The sequence below is a fragment of the Corythoichthys intestinalis genome, chromosome 20 (genome assembly GCF_030265065.1).
Source record: "Corythoichthys intestinalis isolate RoL2023-P3 chromosome 20, ASM3026506v1, whole genome shotgun sequence".
NCBI lineage: Eukaryota > Metazoa > Chordata > Actinopteri > Syngnathiformes > Syngnathidae > Corythoichthys > Corythoichthys intestinalis.
The window spans coordinates 37,374,173-37,383,313 of record NC_080414.1 but is presented as its reverse complement, the minus strand read 5'-3'; positions in this window follow the sequence as shown (position 1 = coordinate 37,383,313).

Genomic DNA, 9,141 nt, shown 5'->3' with positions numbered 1-9,141 from the left:
GTCAGGCGGGTACAATTAATTGAAAATAATGTACTGTTTTCCTGCTGAGTGTGCATTAACATCACTAAGATGGCGTTGTCCTTGTAGACCATCAATATAATAATAATTATGTTTTTTTTTAATGACCAAAAATAGTGCCCTGAACTTTTATTGAATTAAGTATCCATGAACCTTGTGTGATGCTTTTTTTTAAATCAAAACAACGAGAGCAAAGACAGGAGAGGCTGGGGATTCAGAGCCTCACCTGCATATTGAAAAATATATCGGTAACACTTTATAATAACTCTCCGTTATAACAAGCTAATCCATCAGTACTAAACTGTTAATAAATGATATATTGTTGGCTTGTTAAGCGTTGTTTAACAGTTGCATTTATAGTGATGCCTAAGACAGTTAATATCATAAACTGATGGTTAATGAATAACAAATGACTTGTAAGCTATATGTCAATGATTAATCTTATACCTTATAAATTAGCATTAGATCATAAACAAACTATAAGTAACTTACTAAATAATGACTTATTAAGTATCAGTTGACAGTTTATGCTATTGTGACATTATTCTAATGTTTCAACGACTCCCTATTTCTTAATTGTTAGTAAATGAGGAATAAGTGCAACTTAAGAGTAACGTCCCAGTAACATACATAAGCTTATAACAAATACTTAACTCACACTTTACAGATCAGTTATTAATAGTTTGCTAACCATCTACTAAACTTTGAAGAACAGTAAATAGGATGAACAAGTTCAAGGTACAGAAATTTGATGTGATATTTAAGGTATCAAATTGTTGTACCTCAAGATTGTTACAGACATAGGCCTTTCTGTGTGCTGTGTGTGTTTTTGTCCTAATATGGTCATGTAGTAGGTTATAGTACAGTATAATAATAACAGTTCATACAGAGGAAGTGATAAGAAAAAAAAATATACCATTATTTTTAAAAATCAGACATTGTAAGTAGTTACACACAATTTTACTCATTACTTGTGTATTCTTTGCAACAAATACTTTTTTTTATTGTTCATTTGATGACTTTTACTTGAGTAATATTATTTAGAAGTAATGCTTCATTTACTTGAGTAAAATCTTTGGCTACTCTACCCACCTCTGGACGATACACACAAGTCACGGTTCAGTACATACCTCGGTGCGGGGGTCATGGTTCGGTGAGGGTTCAGTACAACAGGAAAAACAAAAATACTTTTTTTATAACAGCATTTGAAGGTTATAGTTTGTATACCGTTATACTCTTATATACGTGAAAAAATGAAAAATGAAAATGAAAAAAAATCCGTTCAAATCCGTTAATATAAACAACTTTGATGTGAAAGATGTTATACAATGTATAACGTAATAACATGTATACCATGAAAAGTAATTTCGGTTACTTTGCTGAGTAACTAATTACTCTTGTAATGAGGTAACGGTGTTACTAACTCAATTACTTTTGGGAGAAATAACTTGTAACTGTAACTAATTGCTTTTATAAAGTAAGATTAACAACACTGGACACTGATAGACATGAATTAATGATTCTAAGCTAAAAGTAATAGACATTTTGAATAATAAATATAATTGGTTACCTTCTTTTTATGGCTGGGTTTAAACAAAAGAGGTTGCGCGGTGTCTGTAAACGGGGGTCTCCAGGGTAAAACAGACAAATTAAAAATAGTTTGGGGACTTAAGGCACCATGAAACTGCTATGGCATCATAAAGACATATTGTTCTATAAAACACAACAGTTCTTTTGGCTTAAAATACAAATTTTAAAAATGGGTGCAAGAGCAGAAACTGCTTTTTCAGCCGTGTCTGTGTTTTCCGCCACATACATACACATATGTATCTATGCATATGCATATACATACATATGTATTGCATTTTTGCATCGGGATAAAATACTTTTACTTTTTACTTGTAAAGTAAATTTTAAAGTTAGTACTTTTGTACTTTTATTTTTTACTTAGATACTTGTACTTAAGTTATTTTTTGCAACTGTATCTGTATTTTTACTAAAGTAAAGAAAAAAAAAAGTAATCCAGTAATCCACCACTTATAATCATATGTTTTACAACAACGCTGGATGAAAATACACTGCTCCATTACGGAACAGTGCGTGCATGAACATCATTCAGTAGACTCGCAATTGCCTCAAATTCTTACTTCTCAAAGACTCACGCTGTATTCAATTTTTCGAGTGTTATCATTTTTGCACTTAGCAAGACTTGCTAGTCAGCAAAAAGTAGCAACTCCACAGCATTTGTCTTTTGTAGATTACTTTAGTAGATGTAATACAGTATACGCAAGGGCGTAAGTTTGATCTCAACATTGGTAGGGACGATGTAACAGCATAACCTGCATGTACACTTTTTGCTAGGGACGGGACATTAATAAAACAAGATTGTTGAACAGGGGTCAGGGCTACATTTCTCATGAATATGAACTCATGAATTCATTGATAGGCTAAATGATCAATGCAAAATAAATCTGTATGGACTTAGACTAACTTTCATGTGTATAGGTTTAGGTGATACAACGTTCGATTCAAACCTTTGTTTTCAAAAGCTACTAAAGAAACATTTTGAAGTGCAATCCCAGTATTAAAAAAAAAAAAAAAACGGTGAGCTTTCCAAGGATTGGTCCACCACTGGGGACACTGACGCACCCCTAGGCTGAAACTAAAGCATTGTAATGTAAAAGTGATTTTGGAAAAAAAATAATGAAAAAAAATCTGAGATGACCGATCTACATCTGAGGCATACTAGAGAACCAAAGTACCTTCATGAAATTCTGATGTGTGATTTGATTTCACAGATTTTTTGCTCATGACAGTTCGTGTGCATGTCAGTGTCCCTCTGAAGTGGACCCATTCTTGGATAGCTCCGTTTTTCTTTTTTGAAATAAGGGACTTGCACTCTGAAGCCACCACATGCCATTACCGTAATGCACATAATGCAAACAACGACCCAAATGAGGGATGGCTAGATTGTCTTCATTCTTCCTTGTGGAGGCTCGCCTGACCACAGTGGTTTTGCAGGTTAGCAAGTTCACACAGTTTAAAGTGCGTACGACAGAATAAAAAATGTCTTAGATAGCATTATTATGTGAATTAGACTCATATTTTGAGACGATTCGACTATTTACAACAATTTGGAAAAACGCAGATGACGAGAAATTAGTGTTTTAATCCGCCGTCTAGCCACGCCTACCATTATAGAGCTCTAGCGTCCCCAATAGGTGGATGACGTCAGCGGGAGAATGGTTACATCTGATTTAGTATGCAGCCCATTTAGGGGGAAATATTCATAACGAGGAAAATGCAACGAAGAGAGCCGCAAAATGTCATTGTTTCAGTCTCTCTACTCCAATATTTTTAAAGGATATTCTTTTTATCCAAGTATTTTTCCCAATTGCTAAATAAATGGTATGGTCATGAAAAATAACAATCTTGTGCTAAATGGAATATGAAATAATAAAAATGCATTTGTTCAGTACGACATGGCAAAATGACTCCCTAATGGTCAAAACTGTCGATTTCACCTTTACTGTCACACCTCCCGGACGCTATATTATGCCGCCGTAGTTAGTCAGGCTTTTGACATTTGCCTGCCCCCCGGCTTCGAGAATGTAAACAAACCAAGAGGCCTGACAGCTTGCTGACATGCTAACCCGAACTGAGTGACGTCTCAAAGTCTTATTTTCGATTTTCGAAGCGAAAAATCGCACAAAACTAGCCCGGATCATATCACACTGCCGCAGGTTTGTCGATTGTCTTCGCCAATCGGCAACCCGCCCGGCAGAGAGCAAGTTACAGCTCGTTCCCCTGCTACTACGGACAGGAGAGCTCGCCGGGGAAGCAGCTGGACAATGAACGCCGATTAAACCGGCCGACGTCAGAGGAGAGTGTAGCTGCCAAATGGTCGACACGAATATGGCAAAATAATGCTTTACTACGCGGCGAAGACGTAAACAGCGAGACTCATACGAGAGCGGCTGCAGTTGTTGTGCAACTAACATGACAATGTGTATGAGGAGAGGTTTTTCATCCATGATCAAATGTATGTAGTCCTTTATTTAAAGAAAGTTGGTAGTGTTTACTTTGTAATCGCTGTATTCGCAGCTATCTTTAAACACAAAGCTGCAATATCTGATCGGGTGGAAAATTTGACAGAACATCGGGCACATGAAGAGGGCAAAAGCCGAGTATAGTGCTCTCCTGGCGGGGGGATGTGCGACAAGCCACCGGTGTCGTCGGCCGAGTCGACAAGGAGCATGTCAGCCACAAAATGCAAGCCACCTACGTCTTAAAATGATCCCAGTATTTGACATATTACAAAACACGATGTTTACTCACTTCCTCGTAAGTCCCATGGTCCCAGAGTAGTAGAGCTTGTTTTGGCGAATATCCACCGCTGAATGGGAACCTATTGAAAGCCCAAAAATGCTCACACGCCTCCCCCGGTGCAGAAAAAAACTTCTGCAGCCGTTTGGCTGGCGTGATGCGAAAAATAAATGAATTAATCCGCAAAATCAGCTGAATCCTTAGTCTTTCTCATATAACAGTGAAGAGGACTCGTTCTACCATACACATCACAGCGCCCTCTTTCTCAACTCGAGATTGTAGCCGGAAGTCACTCATTTTCATTGCGCGGGATTAAAAAAACTAAATGAATACAGTGGGGCAAATAAGTATTTAGTCAACCACGAATTGTGCAAGTTCTACCACTTGAAAATATTAGAGAGGCCTGTAATTGTCAACATGGGTAAACCTCAACCATGAGAGACAGAATGTGGAAGAAAAAAAAAACAGAAAATGACATTGTTTGATTTTTAAAGAATTTATTTGCAATTCATGGTGGAAAATAAGTATTTGGTCAATACCAAAAGTTCATCTCAGTACTTTGTTATGTACCCTTTGTTGGCAATAACGCAGGCCAAACGTTTTCTGTAACTCTTCACAAGCTTTTCACACACTGTTGCTGGTATTTTGGCCCATTCCTCCATGCAGATCTCCTCTAGAGCAGTGATGTTTTGGGGCTGTCATTGGGCAACACGGACTTTCAACTCCCTCCACAGGTTTTCCATGGGGTTGAGATCTGGAGACTGGCTAGGCCACTCCAGGACCTTGAAATGCTTCTTACGAAGCCACTCCTTTGTTGCCCTGGCTGTGTGTTTGGAATCATTGTCATGCTGAAAGACGCAGCCACGTCTCATCTTCAATGCCCTTGCTGATGGAAGGAGATTTTTACTCAAAATCTCTCGATACATGGCCCCATTCATTCTTTCCTTTACACAGATCAGTCGTCCTGGTCCCTTTGCAGAAAAACAGCCCCAAAGCACAGTGTTTCCATCCCCATGCTTCACAATGGGTATGGTGTTCATCGGATGCACGAGAACCTGTGTTTCTACCAAAAAGTTATATTTTTGTTTCATCTGACCATAACACATTCGCCCAGTCCTCTTCTGGATCATCCAAATCCTCTCTAGCAAACTCAGACGGACCTGGACGTGTACTTTCTTCAGCAGGGGGACACGTCTTGCAGTGCAGGATTTGAGTCCCTGGCAGCGCATTGTGTTACTGATAGTAGCCTTTGTTACTGTGGTCCCAGCTCTCTGTAGGTCATTCGCTAGGTCCCCCCATGTGGTTCTGGGATTTTTGCTCACCGTTCTTGGTATCATTTTGACGCCACGGGAGAGATCTTGCATGGAGCCCCAGATCGAGGGAGATTATCAATGGTTTGTATGTCTTCCATTTTGTAATAATTGCTCCCACAGTTGATTTCTTTACACCAAGTGTTTTACCTATTGCAGATTCAGTCTTCCCAGCCTGGTGCAGGTCTACAATTTTGTCTCTGGTGTCCTTCGACAGCTCTTTGGTCTTGGCTATAGTGGAGTTTGGAGGGTGACTGACTGAGATTGTGGACAGGTGTCTTTTATACCGATAATGAGTTAAAACAGGTGCCATTAATACAGGTAATGAGTGGAGTCTCGTTAGACCTCATTAGAAGAAGCTAGACCTCTTTGACAGCCAAAAATCTTGTTTGTTTGTAGGTGACCAAATACTTATTTTCCACTCTAATTTGGAAATAAATTCTTTAAAAATCAAACAATGTGATTTTCTGTTTTTCTTTTCCACATTCTGTCTCTCATGGTTGAGATTTACCCATGTTGACAATTACACGCCTCTCTAATCTTTTCAAGTAGGGGAACTTGCACAATTGGTGGTTGACTAAATACTTATTTGCCCCACTGGATAGCGATCACTTCCACACACATTCAAGCGGTCCATTTCATTCAGGAGCATAAAATACTGCGGAAAATATGAAAAAAAACATGCTTTTTGCTGTCATAGGCACTATAATGTTATGCTAACTCTGAGGCTGGTCGGACTTTAGTCGCAAAATTAGTGGTGTTTCCCCCAACTCTACAACATTGATGTCTTTTTGCATTACTAACAATGGCTGCTGCTGGCCGAAAAAAACTTCTAGTATCCTTCTCCTCTTTGAAGGGTGGGGAGGAGGCGGCATGTTGTCAACATGAATCTGTCAGGGCTGTGTAAGTGTGTGTCTGTGTGTTGGGTGTGGGGTGGGCGTTGTCTAGTCATAAGCCAATCAAATGAGTGTTTTGGAGGATCGACTGGCACATTCTGCAATTGAAAAGGGATCAGCAGTCTGCTTAAGTCTCAACATTATGAAAATCATTCACTTAATAATGGCAGAGTCTATTCTACCCTTACAGCACATGGGAAGACAATCTAAATTACCTATATAACTTAACTTATTATATACTGCAAATAATGTTCCTTAAAAGTTGTTGGGGAAAATTTGAGCATTCTGAAAAGTTTGTAGAGTTACCTTCCCTAGGCAAACCTACTTCCTTGACTGTACGGTTCCTAAATTATATCATATTTGTTTGAAGCATTTCTGACATGTTGATAACAATAAATACATTCACTTCGCTCCTCTGTTTGAAAAGGCCTTTTTCAAAACACTGACTTTTGCAGTTATGATCAAGTGGTCATGTGCTCAGTGACAGGTACAATACGCAGGCCACCAGATGCTGAGCCCACAAGCCAGACATCCTGTAGGCGTCCAACGTGTCTGCGTAATGTGCAGCTCAGCTCACGTGAGTAGCCTTCGCATTTGTTCCATGTCAGCGGTGGCCCCTAGGTTTTGACTTGCATACGTCTCGTTTTGTCATTTTCCACCTAATATGACTGATTTACATGAAAGAGCCTATTGAAATGTGACCATTTGGACATTTTCGCTGTCATTCTCACTTACACTGTTTGGCAGGAGATGAGTGTTCAGGGGAAAAAAAAGTTTATTTCAGACATTTGCTGTACAAGTCTGCAGGAGACAAGAGTCAGTTATTTGTCTTTTAAATCGAAGTTGTACTAAATTTTAGGGCACTAAGATGTGACAATGAGTTTTATGGCTTGTCAAAATGTTCAGCTTGAATTTATTCCAGAAATACATTTCGCTATTGTTGATGTATGTAAGATGCAACAATACGGCATTGATTTGGTACACTTCTTTTGCTGTTTTGTTTTTTTGGTCATTTGCCCTTGTTTGCTCAACATGCATTCCTCAACTCGAAGTGCTTTGCAAATGTCTGTGTCTGTGCTTTAATGAAGAACCACCATGAGATTTTTGTTGATTATGTACTTGTTTTTAACCATTTTTAAAAACAAAGATGACCTTATATCCTGGGAAGTCACTCATCACAGCACGGAATACGAAAAAGGTTTGACAGTCGTTACATTGATGGAAAGCTTTTATCAAAACCTTGATCCAGGTTCTTATGAAAACAACAAAAACAGAGGTGGCCAAGAGTTGTGCAGAGTAAGTAAGTATAAGGGGTTCTGGGTGTTCAAATGGGCTATTTTTAAAGACTTCATGGGGGGAGAAATGCATTTGTGCGTTGATAAAATTTGGGCGACTTTTGACAAACTTCGACTTTTTTTTTTTAAAAGGTTTTGATTAGTGTATTTTCCGCACTATAAGGTGCACCTAAAAGGCTTTCATTTTCTAAAAAACCAACAGTGCGCCTTAAAATCAGATGCGCTCTATATATGGATCAATATTAGATAATCATGACATGACATTCCCTTTAGTGTAGCTTTATCAAGTGGATGCATAAAGCTACAACAACAACAACAGGGTGACCCAAAATCAACTTTTTAACAATCCATAAAACCAAGACCGATGGAAGAAAAATATTTTATTCATAGTAATTGGAACATTAAAACATGCCATGTAAAGAACAATTATGGAATTTCAATTTTAAAATTATGTCCTTGAAATGGCGTCCTCCTGCATCAATGCATCCTTGAAGTCTGCTTTTAAACACTTAAAAAAAACATGAATCTTTGCGTTTAAAATAGGCCATTAATTGAAGGTGTGCCTAATACTTCGATGCACCTTATAGCATGGAAATTACTGTAGTTTTAACAGGTTAACCTGTACGTCCAACACCTTCAAGTTCAGTTCGTTACTGAAATAGCATTTTAGCGCCTCGCAACGCCTGAGCTGTAAACTGCATGTCATTTCTGATTTGTTGGTACACAATCAAATTTGATGAAATAATTACACCATGCCAAAAATGAAATACTGTAACACCCTTTGTTTTGTTTTTTTCCCCCCTTTTTGTAGTGTGCTTTAAATAGTTTCCTCGTGACGGGTGGAAAAGTTTCTGCACCCATATCAACAGAAATACTTTCCAGAATGCACTTCTGAATTGGCTGTGGAAAAAATTTTCAAACTTGTACTTCGACAGTGATTTTTATTGTCAAACATGTATCTTTGGTGTTTGATAATGAATAAAATAAAAATATGGTTGATAGTACTTAGTTTGTTAATTGAGACAAAAATACAATATTTTTCGTCTAAAAATACAATTTGTTTTCGTCGCCATTTACATCCCTCCAACAAACAACAATAGTGAGAGGAATGCGGCATTGAATGAACTCTATCATGCTATCAGTGACAAACAAACAGCACACCCAAATAGCTTCCCCTAAATTGGACTATCTGATCATGAAACTGTCCTGCTGCTGACTGTATACAAACAAAAGGCAAAACTCGTTAAACTGACTCTCAAGGAGGTGAGGGTATGGCCAGATAGTGCCCAAACTGCT